The following is a 24,215-nucleotide window of genomic DNA, read 5'->3' on the forward strand; positions in this document are numbered from 1 at the left end:
AAGTATCTATGCCTCATCTTCCTTTAATTAATGGGATCACATTAAACATGTTCTTAAAATGCTTTTCGGCTTATTCAGATGGTGTTGTGGATTGAATTCTATTCCCCAGAAAGATATGTTGAACTCCTAACCCCGGGTACCTGTGACTGAGAATTTCTTTGGAAATCGGGTCTTTGAAGATGTAATCAAGTTAAGATGAAGTCATACTGGGTTAGAGTTTGCTTTTTCAACAATTTTCAAATTTTATTTTATTTTATTATGTTAGTCACCATACAGTACATCATTAGTCTTTGATGTATGTTCCATGATTCATTGTTTTCGTATAACACCCAGTGCTCCATGCAATACATACCCTCCTTAATACCCATCACCGGGCTAACCCATCCCCCCCCCCAAAACCTTCAGTTTGTTTCTCGGAGTCCATAGTCTCTCATGGTTCATCTCCCCCTTTGATTTCCTCCCCTTTATTTTTCCCTTCCTTCTCCTAATGTCCTCCATGCTATTCCTTATGTTCCACAAATAAGTGAAACCATATGATAATTGACTTTCTCTGCTTGACTTATTTCACTTAGCATAATCTCCTCCAGTCCCATCCATGTTGATTTAAAAGTTGGATATTCATCCTTTCTGATGGCTGAGTAATATTCCATTGTATATATGGACCACATCTTCTTTATCCATTCGTCTGTTGAAGGGCATCTCGGCTCTTTCCACAGTTTGGCTATTGCGGACATTGCTGCTATGAACATTGGGGTGCATATGGCCCTTCTTTTCACTATATCTGTGTCTTTGGGGTAAATACCCAGTAGTGCAATTGCTGGGTCATAGGGTAGCTCTATTTTTAATTTTTTGAGGAATCTCCACACTGTTTTCCAAAGTGGCTGTACCAACTTGCATTCCCACCAACAGTGTAAGAGGGTTCCCCTTTCTCCACAACCTCTCCAACATTTGTTGTTTCTTGCCTTGTCAATTTTTGCCATTCTAACTGGTGTAAGGTGGTATCTCAATGTGGCTTTGATTTGAATTTCCCTGATGGCTAATGATGATGAACATTTTTTCATGTGTCTGTTAGCCATTTGTATGTCTTCTACAGACAAAGGGCTGATATCCAAGATCTATAAAGAACTTCTCAAACTCAACACCCAAAAAACAAATAATCAAGTCAAAAAATGGGCAGAAGACATGAACAGACACTTCTCAAAAGAAGACATACAAATGGCTAACAGACACATGAAAAAATGTTCATCATCATTAGCCATCAGGGAAATTCAAATCAAAACCACATTTTTCAACAATTTTGTATTAATGAATCATAGACTATGCACTTTTGGGGGAGGGAGTCTGGCTTCCTCTCCTTAGAAAAATTATTTTGAGGTACATGTTGTTGTAATGTGTTGATTCATATATTGTGTATCAATAGTTCATTCCTTTTTATTGCTGAGTAGTATTTTGCTTTATAAGTCTACCACAATTTGTTGATCTGTTTACCCACTGATGGAGATTTAGGTTGTTCCCAGTTCTTAACTATTATAAATCTGTTATGAACAGTTTTGTATTCATGTACATGTCTTTGTATAGATATCTGCTTTCACCTCTTCTATTTAAGAGCAGAGTTGGTGGATCACAGGGTATGTATATGTTTAATTCCTTAGAAAACTGCCAAACTGTGTTTGACTGTGGATAGTTTTTATTGCTACATCTTCAAAAGTTTACTTTTTCTTTGGCAGTATCGAGTCTGCTGGCAATCTTATTCAGTGTGTGTTTCATCTCAGACATTGTATTTCATTTCTTTTTTTAATCTTTAATTTAATTTAATTTTTTTTTAGAGAGAGAGCATGTGCATGAGTTGGGGGGCAGGGGCAGAGGGAGAGAGAGAGAGAATCTTAAGCAGGTTCCATGTCCAGCATGGAGCCTGATGCGGGACTCAGTCCCACGACCCTGAGATCATGACCTGAGCCAAAATCAAGAGTTGGATGCTTAACTGACTGAACCACCAGGCGCCCCTGTATTTCATTTCTATAACTCGATTTAGGCCCTTTTTAATCTTATATGTCTATATCTTTTGAACATGGCACTGAGTTATAATAACTTGTAATGTCCTTTTTACCAATTCTAGTATTTGTATCATTCTGGGTCTATTTTGATTTATTTTTCCTCATTATGAGATGTATTTTCCTGCTTCCTTGCACATGTCTGGTAATTATTGATTGGATGCTGGACATTGTGAGTTTTACTGCGTTGAGTATTGCTACAAATCTTCTTGAGGTTGATTCTAAGATCTAGTTATGGTACTTGATAACAATTTACTCTTTTCTGGTCTTGCTTTTATGATTTGTTAGGAGGTTCTGGAGTGCCATACAGTCTTGGTCTAATTATTCTCCATTACTAAGGCAAGATTTTAATATCTTCCTGAGTATGCTTCCCCAGTGCCCCATAAATTGTTATTTTTCCAGTCTGGTAGGTGGAGTCAGGCAATGTTTTTGGCCCTGTCTGAGCACCAGGTACTGTTTGCATTCAGATGGTATTGAATATTCAAGAGGGACCCTCTGCAAATCTCTGTAGTTTTCTCTCTCTGAAGCGCTCTCCTCTGTGGTACTCTGTCTACAAACTCTAGCCTCCTTGGTCTCCCTGGACTCTCAGCCCAGTTTTTTTGTTCGTTTGTTTGAGGTTGGACGATAAATACAGTCCTTGTTACTCCATTTTGGCCGGAGTGGAAGTCTGGACCAGAGCTTTTGAATACTCGAGATAAATCTCTCACATAGTTAAGAGGGTCCTAGCCAGTGGTTCTCTCATGGCATGGGCATCAACTGTAGCTCACTCTCACCCTGGCCTCCCAGTTGAATACTTTTCTAAACCTTTCCCTCTTCCTTCCACAATTAATTAGACTAATAAACAGTGTATTGGAAAATGGTGAGAATTTTTTCTCCCAGATACCAAATATGGGGTATCTTTTCCAACCTCAGTCCTTCGGTTCTCCAACACCAATTGGTGTCCAACAATTGAATTAAGTTCTGATACTAACTCTTTTTAAAAAAGATTTATTTAGGGTGCCTGGGTGGCTCAGTCATTAAGCATCTGCTTTCAGCTCAGGTCGTGATCCCAGGGTCCTGGAATTGAGCCCCGCATCAGGCTCCCTGCTCCCCACAGGGAGCATGCTTCTCCGTCTCCCTCTGCTCATCCCCCTGCTTATGCTCTCTCTCTGTGTGTCAAATAAATAAATAAAATTCTTAAAAAAAATTAAAAGGGGGCACCTTGGTGGCTCAGTCATTAAGCGTCTGCCTTCAGCTCAGGTCATGATCCCAGGGTCCTGGGATCGAGTCCTACATTGGGCTCCCAGCTCGGTGGGAAGCCTGCTTCTCCCTCTCCCACTCCCCCTGCTTGTGTTCCCTCTCTTGCTGTGTCTCTCTCTGTCAAATAAATAGAATCTTAAAAAAAATTAAAAGATTTATTTATTTATTTCAGAGAGAGAGAGAGAGTGAATGTGTAGGGAGGGGCAGAGGGAGAAGAAGAGAAGAAGAGAGAATGACAAGCAGACTTCCCACTCAGTGCAGGGCCTGATGCAGGGCTCGATCTCACGACCCTGAGATCGTGACCTGAGCCGAAACCAAGAGTAGGATGCTTAACCGACTGAGCCACCCAAGCACCCCATCAATTCTGATACTAACTCTTGGAGTTAGGGTCAGACTCCAAAGATGAAGGGCTCAGTCCCACAAGACTGCCCCCACTTCAGATAGCAGCTATAGATGGAGTACACAGGCAGTTCACATTTCTGCCTAGCTAGCTACAAATTCAGAGCTTCCCCCAACCTTCACTCAGGTTTGATAATTTGCTAGAACTAGTTAACCGAACTCAGGAAAATGCTTTACTTACTGTACCATTACCAGTTTATTATAAAGGATACAACTCTGGAACAGCCAACTAGAATTGATGTGTAGGACAAAGTATGGGGGGAGGGGCACAGAGCTTCCACATCTTCTCTGGCATGCCACCCCTGCCAGCATTTCAGGCTGTTCAGCAACCTAGAAGCTCTCTGAATTCCATTGTTTTGGGGTTCTTATTGAGGTTTCATTATGTAGCTATGACTTCTTAAATCTTCGGCGGTAGGTGATTGAACACAACCTCCAGCCCCTCTACCTTCGTTGGAGATCAGGGGGTGGGGCCATAAGTTTCAAACCTCTAATCACAGGGTTGGTTCCCTTGGCAACCAGCCCCACCCCATCCTGAAGTTATTTAGGAGCCAACCAATAGTAACCCAATTAGCATAAATACAGTTCATTGTGAATAACAAAAGACACTCCTATCAAGAAATTGCAAGGGTTTGAGGAGCTCTTTGCAAGGAACTGGAGGCAAAGGCCAAATATAAGTTTCTCTCATACCATGGATGGAGAAAGGCATTCAAACAGAAAGTAAACTCAACAGTTGAAAAGTGAACTGAGTAAGGGCAGAGATTGAGTACTTTGTTCAATGCTGTATGTCTAGCCCTTGGAATGGTCCTTGTTTGAGTGTTGGACTACGATGGAATCAAGGCTCAGATCACTATGTACTGATGTTGACATTTTTACTACCTCAAGTGAAATGGAGAAAACTTACCTCCATTTTATTCTTTGTCTTCCTCCTTGATAATGTCATTGTTTTAAATATATTGAAAACTGCATCAGATAATACAACTTTTGCTTCAACCATCAAACATAATTTAACAAACTTAACAAGAGGAGGGTAGTCCTTTATATTTACCTATATTTTTACCCTTTCTGTCATTCATTCCTCCTGATTTTCTAAGTTTCATAGTTGTACCATTTCCTTTCTGCTTGAAGAACTTTCTTTAGCCATTCTTTCAGCGTAGATCTCCAATGACACATACTTTGTTTTCTTTCATGTAAGAAGATTCTTTTACTTTGATTCCTGAAGAACCTTCTCACTGTATATAGAATTCTGGGTTAAGAAGTATTTTTTTCTTTTATTACTTTAAAAAATGTTCCCATGTCTTTTGGCTTCCATGATTGCCAAAGAGAAATCCTCTGCTGTTCAAATCATTATTGCACTGTTGGTAACGTGTTATTTCTTTAGCTGCTTTCACCGTTTTCTTTAGAGTTCAGCTCACTATGTCACTACCCCTAAGTGGAGATGGAAGGCCATCCACGCTCTACTCCATCTCTGCTCACGTGGGGACAAGAGAGATTCATTTTTTTTCTCAGGAGTGTTTGATTGCAGTTGGGTGACTATTGTCAAAATGTTTCTGTCTTGTGGGGCGCCTGGATGGCGCAGTCGGCTGGAGGGTCTGACTCTTGGTTTCGGCTCAGGTCATGATCTCGGGGTCGTGGGATTGAGCCCTCACGTTGGGCTCCACACTCAGTGCAGAGTCTGCTTAAGGCTCTCTCTCCCTCTCCCTCTGCCCCTACCTGGTCTCTCTCAAATCAATCAATCAATCAATCAATCAATCTTTTAAAGAACATTTCTGACATGACAGAATGAGCACTAGGGTGTTAACATGCAACTGCTGAATTATTGAACTCTACATCTGAAACTAATCATGTACTATATGTTGGCTAATTGAATTTAAAAAGAAATACAAAACATTTCTGTCTTGTGAGACTACCTGTTACTGTTCTTTTGGCCAGAGACTGCAAACTTTTCCCGGGACATTTTTGTCTTGCTCATTTCTCTGTCTGGATTGTGGACTTTGGAGCCCAATCCAGTGAATATTGGAGGCAAAAACAAAACCCACGGAATTCCTGTCCTTGTCATCCCTCAACTCCTAAGGTCCTTAGATGGTTGTCTTCTCATTGTCACTCAGCACCTTTTAATATTTGTGGTTCCAGAATTTTTAGCTGTATTTATTGTGGAGAATAAGGTTATCATACCTCTTCCATCTTGTCCAGAATTAGACATCTAATTTTTTGTTTTAACGTCCTGATTGCCTAATCTTGGTCACAGTATATATATTTTAAAAATGTTAAAAAATGCATTTATATATAATGTGGCAAGTTCATGTCAAATATTTAACTCATTATTGAGGGATCTAGCAGGTGGTGATAAAGCTGGTTCAAAGGACAATTCAAGAGATTTAATATATGTAGGTCCTGAAAGAACGTTGGAATAAGATGGCTACATTTGATACCAAACTGTTTAATGGCAACAAAATGCCTGTGGGGTTATTTTTCTACTGGAAAAGAAAATCACTTGCATCTCTATAGGACAAAAGTCTGTATGTTAATGTGTAACTACATGGTCTTAAACCACAATATCAGTAAATGGAATTGAATGGTATGTTTTCCTAGCTAATTTTTTTTAATTCTGTTAGCCAATGTATAGTACATCATTAGTCTCAGATGTAGTGTTCAATAAGTCATCAGTTGCATATAACACCCAGTGCTCATCACATCACATGCCCTCCTTAATGCCCATCACCCAATTACCCCATCTCCCCACCCGCCTCCCCTCCAGCAACCCTCAGTTTGTTTCCTAGAGTTAAGAGTCCCTCATGGTTTGTCTCCCTCTCTGATGACTTCCCATTCAGTTTTCACTCTCTTTTTCCTAGATAATGAAATAATCAATGAATGGCTCTCTTAGAACACACTTCAGTGTGACATTCGAAAGCAACATGCATCCATTCTGCTGCATTATTTCCAAGTTTTGCCTAATTTTTCTCAACATCTGTAGACCTGTCCTGTTCTTTTTGGCGGTATCCTTAGAAGTGGAATCTCTAGAATGTGGATGTTCACTTTCACTTGGTTCTTATGCTCTTGGGGACAGTTCCCCTACAAGCCCAGACATAGAAGAAGAGGTGGGGTGGGGGTTGGGGAGCAGGAAAGCAAGTACAGCTGACAGTCTGTTCCTCTTCTTCAATGGGCAAGGTTTTGCCAGTAAATCATCCTTGGTTTCCATTGTTAACAATGCCCAATTAGAGTAATGGCTTTGTTTTCAGTCTGTTGGTGATAAGACTTTTTGCTTAATTTAGGACCTTCAAGTCTAACAACAGGGTTTGACTGCCACTCATTCACTAAAGCAGACCGTTCTAAAATAGAAATCTCCCCGACATCTGCTTGTCTGCCTTGGGCAGCAAAACCTCCTGCTTATGTAGGCTTGGCCCTGGAGAAAGCCTTTCAGCTCTCATTCGTCTCACTGACTGATGGGGTCCACGCTGCCGTTCACCTGCATCTGCAGTCTGCCCGGACTAGGCCTTTCACACTGCTGTCTCCCCACGGTTTTGTTTCCTTGCTGTTTTTTTTCATTTTCCTAATCCTAAGGGGAAAGGATATGAAACATCTTTGTTGTTAGGAGAGTATGCTTGATTAAATGATTTTAAAACTTTCTCTGGAATCAAGGGCTGTCTTTCCAAGGCCTTATTTATTTTTTTAAAAAAGATTTTATTTACTTACTTGAGAGAGAGAGAGAGCATGAGCAGAGGAAGGAGCAAAGGGAGAGGGAGAAGCAGACTCTGCACTGGGCACAGAGCCCGACGTGGGGCTCGATCCCAGGACCCTGAGATCATGACCTGAGCTGAAGTCAGACGCTTAACCAACTGAGCCACCCTCCAAGTCCTTCGTTAAATCAAAGAAGTGATTCATAGAGATTGTGGTACAATGACTGGGTAGATAGGGAACAGACAGAAGAGCAGGTGTGTGTGGGGGTCCCACAGACATGACTGTGTGCCTTAGAAGTGTAGCCTGATCTCTGGTGTTTCCAGTCCTATGTGCCTATACCCCAAGCCTGGAAGTAAATTTATTCTAATAACTGAATCCTCTTCCTCTTGTATGATGGAAACTTCTTAATTTCGTAACTCAAGGTAGGCATAATTGTCACATGGATGAGAAACTTCATTTACTGCCTGTTCTGATTCATGTGGGATAAATGCTACTCCTGGAAGATCTGAGAAACTTCCTTTGGTTTCTTTAAAGGTTCAGACTTCAGAAACAGAATTTATCTTGCTGGTTTGAACAGCAAATATAGTGCTGGGACAAATTGTCACTTCTAGTATTAACAAATTTAACCTTGTTTTATCCCCAGATGACGAGGGTCATGAAAATTATTTACTGTACATTGAACTTGCAAATAACTTGCTTGGGTAGCAGCAAAGCATTTGTTACAATATTGATGATGTGCCGGGAAAATCCATCTTTTCCTAGTAATGGGGATGGAATATTTTTTTTAAGTAGGCTCCATGCTGGCTTGAACTCACGACCCCAAGATCAAGACCTGAGCTGAGATCAAGAGTCAGACGCTTAACCGAATGAGCCACCCAGGCACCCCACGGAGGTGATATTTTTTAAAAAATAATATATGCAAGTTCTGACTTTTCCTATCCAATATTGACTAGGAACACACTCTGGTAATTAGCTGCTCATTTACCATCATATTAATGGGAAACCACAATGTTTTACGTCTTTCTTAAAATTTGGGGATGTCTCATGAGCTCTTGCTAGTCTTGGTTCTGGTATTATTACTTCCTTGGATAGAATGTCCTTGGATAATAAGTTGATTGAGGTTTTCAGAGAGGCCGAAACCAAGAAGGGATTTATCAGGAGAAAGGCATGTGAGGGATGAGGCCTGAAGGAGCCAGGAGTAGAGGAGGAGGAGAGACTTCAGACCACAATGCAGGTCTGATGCCTGGAAAGGAACATAAAAGAAGGATTGGACAGGAAGAGCCTCAGACTACGGTAAACTCTGAGGAAGGTTTGGTTGGGCTAATGAAGAGTCACAGAGCAGAAGTTGTCCATTAGGAGCCTCGTATTGGGCAAAAATGGCGCAGCTCTTCTGTGGCGGCTGTGCTCGGTGGGGAACAGCCCCAGAAAAGCATGACCTGCTGTGAATTCCATGGTGGATCCAGCTGGAAACTGTCCATCAACTGTTCCCCACCACAGGCTCTCTTGAAGGGAGTTGTGAGCAGCACACCTCCCCAGCCACCTCAGAGAACAACTTTGCAGAGAACTGGTAGTAACTCCATGTAAACCACTCCTGCTATTTCTCCTCTTTACCTGAGCTCAGTCTTGGAGGAGGAATGTGATCTAGCCAGGTACCGTACCAGGCAGGGTCTCAACAGGAAACGGATGGCACACAAATGAGGATCATTTAAGGAGGGTTTATTTAGAAAAGGTTTAATTAAAATACAGGTGGAGGGAAGAGGACTTCAGGAGGTAGTGCAGGAAGCCAATCAGAAGCTGCCGTTCCTTCCACCAGATCAGAAGAGCTGAGGGGACGAAGCCGTTGTCGAAACTAGAATGAGAGAGAATCCCATATTGCAGGTCCTGTGAGAGGAACTGTGACCTTCTGCAACAGGACAAGTCCAAGGCAACCTTGCAGGAGAGAGTCATGGGAATAAAAGCCCAATGGCAGCCCTCTTTTCCCTTCTGATCTTGCTGCATTCACAGACTCCTGTGTCCTCTGGCTTCTCTGCTATATACCTCAGCTTCTCAGGGGGGGTGTGTGTGGGAAGAGCGGTGAGGAAAATGGTCGGAAGTGGATCTGGAAAATAACCCAACCCTGGTGACATTCCGAATACCTTAGGCATTTCGTTTTTCTTCATGTAAGTACATGTGGTTTACACCTCCCACTAGACTGAATGTCTCAAGGGAAGAGATTCTGTTACCCAGCTTTGGATTCCCCAAGCCTAGGACCTAGAAGTTTGATGGGTTTAACTGATCAGGTTCTCCTTCATCTTTCCCAAGTCTTCCTTCCCCTCACTTGGCAAGTGTCCTTTCTTGAATGGTTGGATTTTGATGCCCTTGTGCCTGGTGTGACTCTCTTGGCCCCAGGTATGGTGTTACTACACAGTGACAGAGCATTAAGCTCAGTCCAGAATTGAGGTGGGGACCTAGCGACTAAACCAGCTTCCCACTTCTCCCCATTCTCCTGGGCATCTGGCAGAAGGACTTTCCCACTAGATAAGCTTTTGCTGCCATCTTCTGGTTGTCCTGTCACCGTGGCCAAGACTCATCTGGAAATTGTAGTCACACCTCAGTTGCTGAGGGTGGGGCTCGGGGGGAATGAAGATTAGACCTTGTTTAAAAACCAGCAGGCCCCAGTGGGCCCTAATCTGTTGTTGGTAAGAGGGCAGGAGAAGCTAGTATTTCAAGGAGCAGCAAAATAAAATTGTTCTGGTCTTGCATTATGGTAACCCCAAATCTTGATTTTTATCCTATTATTACTGTAGCTTTAATGAAAGGCTGAAATGTTCGCTGCAGCCATCCTCTCATTCCTACCCTGACTGGTATCTGTATTATGACTGTGAGCCTGGAGAGAGCATCCTTCTCTGCCACACTTCAGTGGTTACCCAAAGGGCAGGAACTGGCTTACGAGTTAAAAAAAAAATTTTATTATCGTAAAATATACATAACATAAAACTTACCATCTTAATCGTTTTTTAAAGTGCACATACAGGGGGCGCCTGGCTGGCTCAGTCGGTTGAGCATCTAGGTCATGATCTCAGGGTCGTGAGTTCGGGCCCTGTGTTGGGCTCCACACTGAATATGGAACCTGCTTAAGATTCTCTCTCTCCCAGGGCACCTGGGTGGCTCAGTCAGTTAAGCGTCTGCCTTCGGCTCAGGTCATGATCCTGGAGTCCCAGGATTCAGTCCCGCATCGGGCTTCCTGCTCAGTGGGGAGTCTGCTTCTCCCTCTGCCCCTTACCCCTCTCTCGTGCTCCCTCTCACTCTATCTCTCAAATAAATAAAATCTTAAAATTCTCTCTCTCCCTCTCCCTCTGCCCCCCCTCAAAAAAATAAAATAAAAAAATAAAGTGCATATACAATTCAATGGCATTAAGTACATTCAGATTGTTGGGCAACTATCAGCACCACCCATCTCCAGAACTTTCTCTTCTTCCCAAACAGAAATGTGTCCATTTCCCCATTTCCTCCTCGCCCCAGCCCTTGGCAACCACCATTCAACTTTCTGCTTCTATGACTTCAACTACTCTAGAGACCTCATATAAGTAGAATCCTACGGTATTTGTCCTTTTGTGACTGGCTTTTTCTGCCACTCAGCATAATGTTCTCAAGGTTCATCCATGTTGTAGCATGTGTGTGAATTTCCGTCCTTGTTGTGGCCGAGTTATATTCTGTTGTGTAGATATAAATATGCACAAAAGAGAGAAGAATGTAGTAAACACCGATTTATATAAAAATGCCAGAGAAAATAGGCAATTTTGAGAAATGAAACATTGCAGATAGAGTTAAATTCCTTTTTTCCAATCCCATTCTCTTTCCTCCCTCCCCAAAGGCAACCACTGTGCTGAAGTTGGGTCTTCTTCCATTGTAGATATTTTTTTAAAGATTTATTTATTTATTTACTTGAGAGAGAGAGAGAGAGAGAGAGAGAGAACAGAGGGAGAGTGAGAGGGAGAAGCAGACCGCCTGCTGAGCAGGGAGCCCGATGCGGGGCTTGATCCCAGGACCCCGAGATCATGACCAGAGCGAAAGGCAGATGCTTAACTGACTGAGCCACCCAGGCCCCCCTTTCCATTGTATATTTTAATATTTTATTACGTGTTTAGTTTTCTAAAAACAATATGGAGCATTGTGCTTTTATAGTCCTAAACAGTATACTGTATGCGTCATTCTGAAGTTTGCTTCTTTTTTGCCATTGCTTTGAAGATTCATCCATGTTGATACATGTAGCTCTCATTCATTCTGTTTTTCTCCTTTATGGTATTTAAGTGTGTGCATATGACAAATTAGCCATCCTCTTACTATGGAACATTTAGGATGTTTCCTTTTATTTTTCAAAAAAAATTTTTTTTTTGCCGTTGCAAATAATGCTGCTACAAACATCCTTCTAACACCTCTCCTTGAGACCTTTTGATCTAGAATATAGCCACTGAAGTTGTACTGATGAGCTATAGTCCACATACACCTTCAATTTTACTAGATATTGCCAAATTCCTGTCAGGATGACAAAATACCACTTCCAATTTGGACAGTAGGTTTGGAGAGTTTCCGTTTTTCCACATTCTTGCCACCAGTTGGTATCAGACTTCTTAATATCGGACAGTCTGTTTGGTAGCTCATTGTTTTCATGTCCTTGATTTTAGAGACCATATCATCTTTTTACATGTTCGCTGGTCATTTGGGATTTCCTTTCTATAGAAAGCTTAGGACTGGTTTATATTTTAGAACTTGAAGGGATTCTCAAATAGGTGACTGCTGAAAGCTTGGGGTGTGTGTTGACTGATGTGATTCCCGAAGCATTCAGTTGAGAGCCTTTCAGTTGCCTGTTTCAGAGCCAGCCACCACCAGATGCCAGTACTGTACCACAATCCTAAAGTCCTGCTTTGCTGGGAACTTGTTTTCCATAGGATTCAAGATGGTGGGTCTTAATCACAGAAGGTAAATACGATTATGGATTTCTGGACATTTGTGTAAACAACTTGTCAAGCTTAGAATAAGCAAAGGCTATTATTCTTCAGAACAGAATTTCAGAGCAAGTTAAGCTCTGAGTCTTAATGTCAGAGTCATTGGTAGATTTCCGTTCTCTCCTGTGCCAATCTTGAAATGTTGAGAGCAAACATCTTTTGAATGATGATGTGCCGGGAACTGTGCTAAGCACTTTTCAAATGCTGTCAGGTAATTCTTCTGCAGCTGTGTGGGGTAAGCCTTTTTACTTCATCCATCAGATAGGGATACCTGAGTTAGAAGGGTTAAATAAATTGCTCACCAGCAGACAGCTAGTTAAATGTCACAAGCATGGTCTTTCCAAACAGGCAGACCGGTTCCAAAGTTTGTATTCCCCACTATTATGCTACTCTGGTTCTCAGCATATGCAATTCCGCAATCAACCCATGTCCAAATCCCCCAGGCGGTTTGTGCTTAGGAATAAGAATAAACTTGAGCTAACAAGGGGGAATCCTTTCTAAAACTGTCTCCGGTGGTGGAGACACATCTGCTTATTTCTGAGGTCAGCTGTATCTTCTAGTAACAAGCCTTTTTTTCTTTTTTTGAAAAACAAACAAACAACAACAACCAAAAAAACCCCACAAAAAACAAAAACAAAAAACTTCTTCTTTTCTAAATCAGTTTCTAAGAATAACCCAAATTTTCTCTCACCCTGCCGCTTTGCAAACTTTCTCTGAATTTTACGGTGTACAGGAAGAAGACCCTTGTTTGCTAATGTTGCGTGTCTTTGGCATCTCTGTCCCCCTGCTCCCAGGTTTTCATTTCTGTTCTCTCACTGGAGTTGGGCCCTCAGTTTATAAACTTATTTACTAATTTTCATTAATGATTGGGTTTCCTTTAGAAATTTTGAGCTGCTGTGTAGGGGAGAAAATGTCAATTTTCCCCTACCTTTCTGAGTTTGTGGCTGAGACCACTGTGATAAAAGGAAATTAACAAGAGGGAAACAAAAACATTTCTTAATATGTACACGTGGGAGATACCTAGGGGAAAATGAGTAGCTCTAAGAGGCAGCATAGAATTCAGACTTCAATGCCATCTTCAACTAAAGACAAGAGAAAAGAAAGGTGTGTCTGTGGGGTCCCGGGAGGCCAGTTATGGGAAGTTACCAGAAAAAGCACAGTAAACAAAGGAAGGTTGTCAGGCAGATAGAAGTTTGCCTTCTCCATTCCTAAGAGTTTCTAGAGAGTTAGCCTCATCCTCCTCTTGCTGATACAGAAAGGGAGACATCCGTGCAAGGGGAGATTTCCCTTATAAAGGTAAAAGTTTCTGAGGAAAGGGTAACATTTTACTCTGTTTTAATAGTTTCTCCTGTGTTTGCTGTTTCCCAAAATAATCCACTCAAAATAATCCTTATGCCAACGAGACATATTTTGGGGTGGCGTATTTACAACCCTTCAGCTGTATCATTGACAGTTTGGCGACCCTACTTCTCACAGTAGAACTGAAGTTTGGTAGAATAGAAACTTCTTGGGGCACCTGGGTGGCTCAGTTGGTTAAGCGTCTGCCTTCAGCTCAGGTCATGATTCCAGCATCCCGGGACTGAGCCCTGCGGCAGGCTCCCTGCTTGGCGAGAGTCTGCTTCTCCCTCTGCCCCTCACCCTGCTCGTGCTCTCTTTCTCTCTCTCAAATAAATAAAATCTATAAAAAGAAAAGAAAAGAAACCTCTTGGACATCTTTCCAAACATTCTTGGCTCTACCTCTTGTTCTAGTAACTGCTGTGGTGGCCAGTTCTGACAAGGCAGTAGCCATTTTGTGGGGGGGCTACGAAATAGCCCCTGGCCCTGGGCCCACGGTGGATCTGCCTTGCTTTATGCCCTGGGGCTTTTCTGACTCCTATTCATATCCTACAAGGGAATTAATACGAGTAGGATGTCCCTTGATTCAAGGAAGACAGGAACTAATGGGCAAGTGCTTCCTTTTCTTCCCTAGACAGATAATTCTCAGACCCATTTCCTAAGTTTCTAAAGAAGGTCCTGAAGCCAGGTATCAACAGTTACCCTTAGTAGTGGCCAACTTGATAACATGTCCCTATGTTCAATTTCCTTCCTTCTATCACCCACCTCTTGTCCCACACTCCTGCTTCCTGGACAGTACCTCCAAATAAGCTGCTGTTAGGACCCACGACCAAACACCACTAGGAATACACCTGTAATAATAATAATAAAAGATAGGTCTATTTGGCTTGCTTGTTGGAGCAAGGGAGAATATATTCCAGGTACCTCTCAGTAACAGGGAATAGAGAGGGGCTTCTTACAGGGCTTGGGGATTGTATTGGTTGATCCTGAGGAGGATTTAGCAAAGTGGGGATCAGTTCTGATGTGGATGTCGCTAGGCACCAGGGGTAATTCAGTTATTGGTTCTTTTTTTTAAAGATTTTATTTATTTATTTGAGAGAGTGAGAGAGAGAGAGAGCAAGAGAGAGCACAAGTGGGGTGAAGGGCAGAGGGAGAAGCAGACTCCCTGCTGAGCAGGGAGCCCCATGTGGGGCTCGATCCCAGGACCCTGGAATCATGACCTGAGCTGAAGACAGACGCTTAACAGACTGAGCCACCCAGGCGCTACTTTTTAGATTTTTTTTTTTAAGTAATCTCTGTGCCCAATGTGGGGCTCGACCTCATGACCCCAAGATCAAGAGTCACATGCTCTACTACTGACTGAGCCAGCCAGTGCCCCTGGTTTTCACTTTCTTATTACCTACTCACAAACCTTAGCCCGGGTCCCTCCAAAGCAGAGCCTGAGAAAAAAACCCCTGGCATTAAGGTTGGACTAGTTACTTTTCTAATCAAGCAGTTCTGCCTCCTCTCTCATGCCTGGTCTGCTTTGGTGCGTGTTCTTTCTTCTGAGGATGTCCTTTTGTTGTGCCTGGTGAAAAGCTGCCTACTCTTGGGTATTTAGCCTCGACATCACTTCATCCATGCGGCCTTACTGGACTCCACCAGGCAGAGCAGCAATAAGAAGATTCAGCTCTGTGCCCGGACAATGCCCTGCCTACCTCTCTGGTAACACTTCTCGCATTGTTTTATAATTTGGTCTTCTGTAACAAGGCAGGAGAGACGAAGTTCTTCGAGATCAGAGCATACGGTGGATCATCTTTCCGTCACAATTACACTGGAAAATCATAGAAACAAATATTCATCAAAATTGGCATTTAAAAATAATTGGAATTTAATACTTACTGTAGGTACTAGATATGGTTCTAGGACACTGGCTACAAACAAGACTGTTAGGTTAGGAATCCTGTAGATGATTTAAAAAATACCAAATTGAAGTTTGGTAGCCACCCTTTGGCCACAAGCTACATTTCTAAGGCAAATTCTTCCACACTTTGCTTATGTCATTTAACCTGACCAACCTACCGTTCCTTCAGCATATCGGCCACCTTCCCATCTTAGTTCCTTTGCACACAGTCTGCCCCTCAACTGAAAGGAGTGTATCGCCCTGTCTTTCTGCCTCCTCAACAGCAGATGAGTGCCATGCGGACAACAGATATGAAAGGGTGTGGTCTGAATGCTTACGAGAAGTAGCGACATCTGACCCTGCTGTCAAAGTGTTGGGACACTTGTCCCTCAGTTTTCACTGCCTGCTGTCCCAACACTGCATTTCACTGATTATGGGACAATGTGATCTCTGCATGCGTAGGGACGATCTCTCATGAGCTTCATGCCTTCGCTCATAGGGCTCAGGGTCACCAAGTTTCTTCTTCAGTAAGGGACCTAGAAGTCTCTTGAGAAATAACTCCTCAGAACAAACTGGATGGTCTCAACTAATCCTTTTGAGAAACAACACCCCTGGCTTGAATGGTTGGGATGATCCTGAGTATCCATATGGCCTACCACTCCTGTCAGTCCTCTGGAACAGCCTCCACTGACCAGTGCCTGAATCTCGGGGTGAGAGGCTGCAGGCAAAAGTGGGTAGAATGGTCACACTCCGATGTCTGCGACTCAGGAGTTAATGGTAACCTTGAAAATGCAAAGATGAGGGGGGAGTAATTGTCCTCACTTCTGAGGAAAATACAGCACACCTGTGCTGGGGCAGAAGCTCTATATAACCTACTAAGTTCCACCATTATTCCCCGGGCCCTCACCGATGATGTCAGGTTTTTTATAAACTGAAGGGTAGTGCCTCACGAGGGCCCGAGCACGGTGACATCTCAGCTCCAGGGAAGCACAGCAGGAGGAGAGAGAGATGGCTGATGCCATGGAATGGCAAAGAGAAATAGACTTGTGAGCTTAGGCGAGGTGTCCCTGGAGATGCCCAGAAATAGTGCCTCCCTGCTTTCCTCTACCTCCGCCCAAGCCTGAAGATCCTGCTGGAGCAGGGGTGGGAAACAGATTCAGAGAAGTATCACTGATGATTGTGACTTGTACAGTTCCATCTCCACATAGGATCCCCAGGAATCAGGACAGGCCATTTAAAAACAAATTAGAGAAATTTGCCCTCAGGGGTTCTTATTGGGATGTAAAAACATAGCTTTCTATATTACTGTTTCCGAATCCCATTAGATGCAGGGAAAGATAATGTCCCAAGATACAACGCCCTGAGTTTCTTTTGTCTTCCTATATTCATAGGAGCAGAGAGCTCAGCCTTTCTCTCTGGGTTCCCGTTTTTGTAATAAGCCAAGAATAATGGTTTACTTAGCCCTAAGGGTCCATCCTGATTGCTGTACCTCAAAGAGGAGAAAAGCAAAGAACTTGCTCGGAACTCCAAGGGGTACCATTTGTCTTGCCATGCATTTCGATTCTGCTTCTATCACGTGACCTTTGGTGATTGAGGTGCTTGATCTGGAGGTAGTACTTCCGGGGTTGCCCACAGTTATAGACTATCTCAGACTTGCCTGGGGTCTCCAAGTTACAGTCCTTTATCTACAAGGGCTTTGTTACTTAGCACCTTCACCCACAGGCACTTCCCTGGTCAGATTTCACGAGCAGGAGGCGCTTTGGGGCAGATTCCTCAGTTGGCTTTTTCACAAACCCATAACCATATTCCCCTTCAGCATTGGAGATGGCGGCAAAGGAGCTACCATCCTGGTTGTGCCACTTGGCATGAAGGTTTTAGAATCAAGGCATGGCGATCTTTTCTATCACCAGGTCATAGCCAGAAACACCTCTAACCACCAAAATGGGTTTCAGTAACTTTGAGTCTCAGGAAATAGTTTGTGGTCTTAACCTCCTCCCTCACAGAAGGTCTTTAGCAAAATCTCCCATGGCTTTCTCAAAAAACGTAGTCTTACAATGAATGGAAATGGGCAAGGGGTGTGTGTGGGGGTGGTTGGGTGATTCTGCCCCAATTATCGAAAGGGCTAGAGCTCCAAATCTTCTTTCCCCTAACAGTGAGTTCCTATTTACCATGCTTCTATGCAACCAAAAGGGAACTTCTATTTCCTACAAAACGAGGAGGGTTGGCTCCAAAGTGATTTAATGTCTCCATTGCTATACATAGAGATGATTCTTAGTACAATGATTACTTATTAAGTTACCAGGAAAAGAAATCCAAACATTTGGCCTTATTGAGTACCCCACAAATTGTTCCTTTGTTGTTTATGTAGAATGTAAAGGAGACTTTGGGGAGTTCACCATTTTGTTCACTGTTGTGGTCATTGTTGTTGCTCCTTTCAGGCTACTTTCTGGATCCCGGTAAGATTGAACTTCCTGCCCCTTTGTTGTTAGGTGGGATCATGTGACCCATTTTGGCCAAGGAATTATGAGCTCTTACTAGTGTGAAGCCCTCTAGAGCTATCCTTCCACCCCAGCTCCTGGCAATGCTCCCAATGATGGCTGCTCTCTTAGCTTGGGTCCTGAACTCGAGGACAAATAGAATAAACCCATGAAGAAGATGTGATCAGGGCGCCTGGGTGGCGCAGTTGGTTAAGCATCCAACTCTTGGTTTTGGCTCAGGTCGTGATCTAAGGGTCGGGAGATGGAGCCCTGTGTCAGGCTCCGTGATGAGCGTGAAGTCTGCTGGGATTTCTCTCTCCCTCTCCCTCTGCCCCTTCCCCCTTGTACACACACACACACACACACACACACACACACTCTCTCTCTCTCTCAAATAAATAAAGAAATCTTGAAAAAGAAAAAAAGATGTGATCAAGACATGAATCTTTGCCGTTTGTTTCATATTCCCTATAGACTGGGTTCTAGTGGCAACCGTGGCAGAGGGTTCCTCGGATGGCTCTTCAGTAAAGAACTTGCCGATCACCTGCGAGGCCAGGAGTGTGTATAGCTGCTGGCCTCCAGCTGGAGTGCCTTTGGGATCCATTGCAGCATTTGAGCCAAGGCCATGTTCTTCTGGAGTAGCCCCCAGACAAGGACAGAGCATGGCGGTGGGGGCGGGGGTGGTATATTAGAGCCTGGCTGTTTCTGCCCAACGTGGACAATCTTTTTTTCATTTCTCTCCATTGTGTGGGTCAGACTCATCACACCACTGAATCCCGAGGCTCTGCCTGTGGGAGTCCTCTTTCCTTCTTTCCTTTCACTGGAGTCTGGCGGTCTGAAGTCTTTTCTCTCCCGAATCCTGCCTTGTCCCTATTTATCATTCACATTACTCTGCAACACATGTCTTATACTCTGGTGTCTATTTACCAGAGGATCCAAACGGATACCATTCTGCTATGGTAAAAGCCATCAATTTTGTGTCCAGAGTGCGCAAGGCATATGTACTGTAGCATAGAGGATGCTAAGGGAAGGAAAGTATGAGAAATGAGCAAGGATGAACTAATATCCTTAGGGGTAACACATAGCTACCTTTAAACAACATCAGTGCCTGAAACTAGCAGAGCCCTTATGAAGGCTAGAAGTGCTGGTTAGATAGTTGCTCTGTCCTTGAACGTGTCTCCCCCCCATTATCAGAAGGCTACTCCTCCAGCTTTTGTTTCCAAGGTCAAACCCAACCTCTCTCCTTTCAATGGATGTTACATCTATGGACCAGAATGTGTGGCCATCCATCCCTCTCCCCTACCCCGAAGTAAAGAGAATCCTTTTCACAGTTAAAACAGAAAGTTAACTCATGAGGATAAAAGAGGAAAGCTCCTACCCTGCAAGTTTCCTGTGTAGAGAAACATACCGTGGACGTCTAATGTTCCTTAATTATGAGAAGAATCATTTGTTTCTTCCACTCCTGGATGGTTATTATTTAGCCGGGAACAAGAACACAAAATAGGTCAAAAGGACATAATCTGTAGCTCCCGCACATGGTGATAAAAATAATATGCTTTGGGTTTTTATAATCATCTTTGGCAGCTACTGACTCATTAAGTATGATACGCCCTACAGGTTGTCCTCACTGACAATGAACCAGAAGTTACGGCCCCGTGCTTAAGTGTTCCACAATTACCTTCCTCAGGATGTTAATTATCAACTTGGATTTCTCTCCTGGATGGCTCAGTGGGCTGTAATAGCCCTGAAGGTAAATACCTATGGCAGGGCTGTGAGGCAATCTTCTCCAAAAAGAGGGACTGGATCACTGAGACAGAAATGGTCCCATAAATATTAGCACCTGACAGGTCTTGAGGAGCCGCTCCTTCCAGCTAAGAGAAGCCATGTGGCATATTCAGCACGATCTGCTTTACTGGACTAGAAGTACATTGCTGGGGCACAGCTGACTTACCCGGAGGAAAAGAGGTCTTGGAAAGGATGATTTTCCCTTGAATTCTACTTCTCTGGCTCATTCACTCACTGGTTAGTGTTCCAGTGGGGTCTTCCAGGAAACAGAGGCTGAGGCGGAGTTAAAAATGCAAGTCATTTTATTGGGGGCAGGGGACACATGCCCGTAGAAAGTAAGCCAGAGGAAGCAGGATTTCCCTGGGCAGAACCTTCGGACAGTGATGCCCAGCTGATTCCTGAGGAAGGGGCCCCAAGATGCAGGATGGGGCAGGATGGCTTCAGACCTAGATGTCTATATGAGCAGATCTTGGACAACCCCACGGGGAGCCCCAGGGTGAAGGCGACTCATTGGAGGAGTCCCACCGTCCCACTGGGCAGAAATGCTTAGGCTCTAGGGCCCCTGCCATGCTCAGTCAGCAGCTGGGGCTTCCTGGGAAGCACAGCCTTGGCTCAAAGCAGGGAAGCCGTCACGTCAGCTAACTGCAGTTATCACAGCTCCGTGACGCGTACCTTCTCGAAGGGAGAGCGAAAGGGTGCGCCTCCATGGTTGTTACATGTGGTGTCATCTTTCTGTAAGTGCAACATGGATTCATCTTGGGGTTCCACCAGTGCAAAGATAATGACAGGGTGGTAAATAGGACCTCAGTGTCCTTATGGTCAGGGATTGAGATAAATGACGCTTGGGGGAAGACTGGTGCTATGGGATCCTCTGTGGTTCTACCTTTACTGGTGGCGGGTAACCTTTGGCAAGGCTTTTCCTAACTTCTCTGAGTCTCGGGTTTCCTGATATATGAAATGGGAATGTCTACGTGGAATGATAATTGTCAGGGTTAAATTTCAGTTTAAAAAATTCGCTGTGTAAAGCAACTGACATAATTTTTTAGTGCATCATCTTTCTCTTTTTTAGGTGAAAGCTGACCTTTTAATTAAGCTCAATTAGCCTGATTAAGGCCAGTTTGGGAGCTGGAGGTTCAAGAAGAGAAATGCCTGATGATCTCGGGATTATTAAAATATTTTAATCAGTATTCTCACGTTGGGTTTCTTTCACTTGCAACCAAAAATGAGATAAGGCAAAAGAGGAATTTATTGGCCTATGTAAGCAATCTGTAAGAAGGCCAGAGATAATAATGGATTCAGAAGTCATTGGAACCAGGGATGGAAATGCCACAGGACCCTAGTCTTCACCTTCCTCCTTGGCTTCTTTGTTTCAGCTTGCTTCTCTCAGGCTCTCATTTTCCCCAAGGCAACAAATCAGGTCTCCTGTTTCTCTGGTGGTGGAGCTGGGAAGGCGTATTTATGTGAATCATGGCACTGCTAGTGAATTGTCTGTCCTTCATTCTAATTCAGAAGATCTTATTGGGGCGCCTGGCAGGCTCAATCAGTGGAGCATGAGACTCTTGATCTCAGAGTTGTGAGTTTGAGCCCCACATTGGGCATAGAGATTACTTTTAAAAAAGAAAAGATCTTGTTAAGGGCAATCTCCACCCAAATCAGATAGAGTGAGGGGGGTGGAGTAGTCAATTGAAAGTGTGATTTACCCAAACCCACTTCCTTTAAGGTCAGTACCCCTGAACTAGAGATCTCCACTATACCAGATTGGAGATGAAGCCGACATAGCCTCTGTGTTGTCAACTTTTCTTTTTCCATTCCAACCTTTAGCAGTGAGCTGTAGAATTTATGGTGGTGAGGGGTACAGTTGCACTGTGGGGTTAAGAATGGTTCTTTTGTCTTTCTTTTAAAGATTTATTTTTTAAAAGATTTTATTTATTTGAGAGAGAGATCGAGAGAGAGAAAGAGAGAGCATGAGCAGGGGATGGGCAGAGGGAGAAGCAGACTCCCCGCTGAGCTGGGAGCCCTATGTGGGACTTGATCCCAAGTGGGATCATGACCTGAGCCGAAGGCAGACGCTTAACTGACTGAGCCACCCAGGTGCCCCTAAAGATTTATTTACTTGAGAGAGAGAGAATGAATGGGGGTGGGGGTGGGGGAAGGGGCAGAGGGAGAGGGAGAATCTCAAGCTGAGTGAGGAGCCTGACTCGGGCTTGATCTCAAGACCTCGACATCATGACCTGAGCTGAAATCAAGAGTTGAACTCTTAACTGACTGGGCCACGCAGGCGCCCCTCTATTTTTTATTTTTTTATTTTATTGAGGAATTTCCATGCAGTTTTCCTTAGTCTCTATACCAGTTTATGTTCCCATCAACAGCACACAAGGGTGTTTTCTCCCAATCCTTTTCAACACTTGTTATTTCTTGTCTTTTTGATCATAGCTCTTCTGGCAGGTGTGAGATAACATCTCATTGTGATTTTGATTTGCATTCCCCTGATGATTAGGGATGTTGTGCCCCTTTGCATGTACCTGTTGGCCACTTGTATATATATATATGTCTTCTTTACAAAAATGTCTGTTCAGATCCTTTGCCCATTTTATTTTATTTTTTAAAGATTTTATTTTTTTGACAGAGAGAGACACAGCGAGAGAGGGAACACAAGCAGGGGGAGTGGGAGAGGGAGAAGCAGGCTTCCTGTGTAGCAGGGAGCCCGATGCGGGGATTGATCCCAGGACCCTGGGATCATGACCTGAGCTGAAGGCAGATGCTTAATGACTGAGCCACCCAGGTGCCCCTGCTTTGCGCATTTTAAATGGATTATTTGGGACTTTCGGCTATTGAGTTGATGAGTTCTGTATTTTGGATATTAACCCCTCATCAGATATGATTTGCAAATATTTTCTCCCTTTTTGTAGGTTGCCTTTTCATCTTTTTTTTTTCTGTGTGAAAGCTTTTTAGTTTGTCATCTTACTGTTTTTTATAGTTTGTGCATTAGGCGTCCTATTCAAAAAATCCTTGCAAAGACCCACGTCAAGGAGCTTTATTCCTATATTTTCTTCTATGAGTTTTAGTGGTTTCAAGTATTAAATGTTTATTATTTGTAAGCCACTGTTTCGGTGGGTCAGGAAGTCACCTTAACTGGGTAATTCTGGCTCTGGTTTCCTCATGAAATTTCATTCAAGATGGCAGCCAGGCTGCCGTCATCTGAAGGCTTGACTGAGGCTGGAGGCTCTGCTTGCAAGATCACTTACTTACAAGGTGCTTGGCAGGGGGCCTCACTTCCTTGCCACAAGGGCTATTCCTTAGGGCTACTTGAGTGTCTTTAAGTCCTAGCAACTGACTTCTTCACAGTGAGTGATCTGAGAGACAGCAAAGAGGAAGCCACAATGCCTTTTATGACCTAGTCTTGGCAGTTACGCACCATAATCTATTTTTGCCATATTCTATTTGTGTTAGAAGCAAAGCACGAATTCCAATACATGCTTAAGGGTAGGGCTGTCAGTCTCCACCTTTTGAAAGGAGGTGTGTTAAAGAATTTGTGGATATATTTTAAAACCACCAGAGTGAATATGGGAGGCTATGAGCTAGGCACCAACAGCATCTGCTAATGATGAGTCTACATCATATTTTTTGCATGTTGCCAATCTGGGTTCTTACAGTTCCTGGCAGAAGGCACTAAGGATCAATTAATCTGTCAATTGCTTTTTAATGCTCACTTCATCTCTTTCCAAACACATATATATTCTCTTCCTGACTCTCTGTTCTTCTTTACCCTGTGTTTCCCCCAAAAGATCAACAATTGTTTGTTTGTTGGTTGGTTTTTTTTTTAACCACTAGACTAATGGATCTTAAACAAATTACTTCTTCATGTCAGAGTCTCTATATTGTACTACTCCAGAGGCACCGTCACATTATAATTTAAAGACTATGATGCTGAGTACCTTGGTGGCACACCCCCACCCCCGTAACCCTTTTTACTAAGAGCTCTAAGTTTGTGTATGTGGTCTGCCTGAGGATTGGTCCTTCAGTCTAAAAGGACATTGATAACCTGGGCCTTGGACTTTCTGTCTGCATATAAAATTCCTTGTTGTGCCTAATATCACCATTTCTCTATTTTATTTTATTTAGTTTTATTTAAAGATTTTGTTTATTTGACAGAGAGAGAAAGCACAAGCAGGGGGAACAACTGGCAGAGGGAGGGGGAGGAGCAGGCTCCCTGCTGAGCAGGAGCCCGATCCGGGACTCGATCCCAGGACCCCGAGGTTATGACCTGAGCCGAAGTCAGATGCTTAACCCACTGAGCCACCCAGGTGCCCCCTGGAGAGTAGTTTTAGATGAAAGTGTGAAACATACTATCTGACTATCTTAGACTCTGCCTGGGGGAGCCAAAACT

At 43.4% G+C, this 24,215-nt stretch overlaps 1 long non-coding RNA gene across 1 annotated transcript in view; it reads left to right on the forward strand.

Moving 5' to 3' along the window:
- The window catches only part of LOC144380465 (uncharacterized), a 30,205-nt gene extending 10,450 nt beyond the window's left edge, over positions 1-19,755 (forward strand). Inside the window, exon 3 of the long non-coding RNA XR_013444624.1 lies at positions 19,661-19,755. This is a non-coding gene — a long non-coding RNA (uncharacterized LOC144380465). The remainder of the gene's footprint in view (positions 1-19,660) is intronic.
- The last annotated feature ends 4,460 nt before the right edge of the window (positions 19,756-24,215 follow it).

This window comes from Halichoerus grypus, chromosome X, assembly GCF_964656455.1.
Source record: "Halichoerus grypus chromosome X, mHalGry1.hap1.1, whole genome shotgun sequence".
In the NCBI taxonomy this organism is placed as follows: Eukaryota; Metazoa; Chordata; class Mammalia; order Carnivora; family Phocidae; genus Halichoerus; species Halichoerus grypus.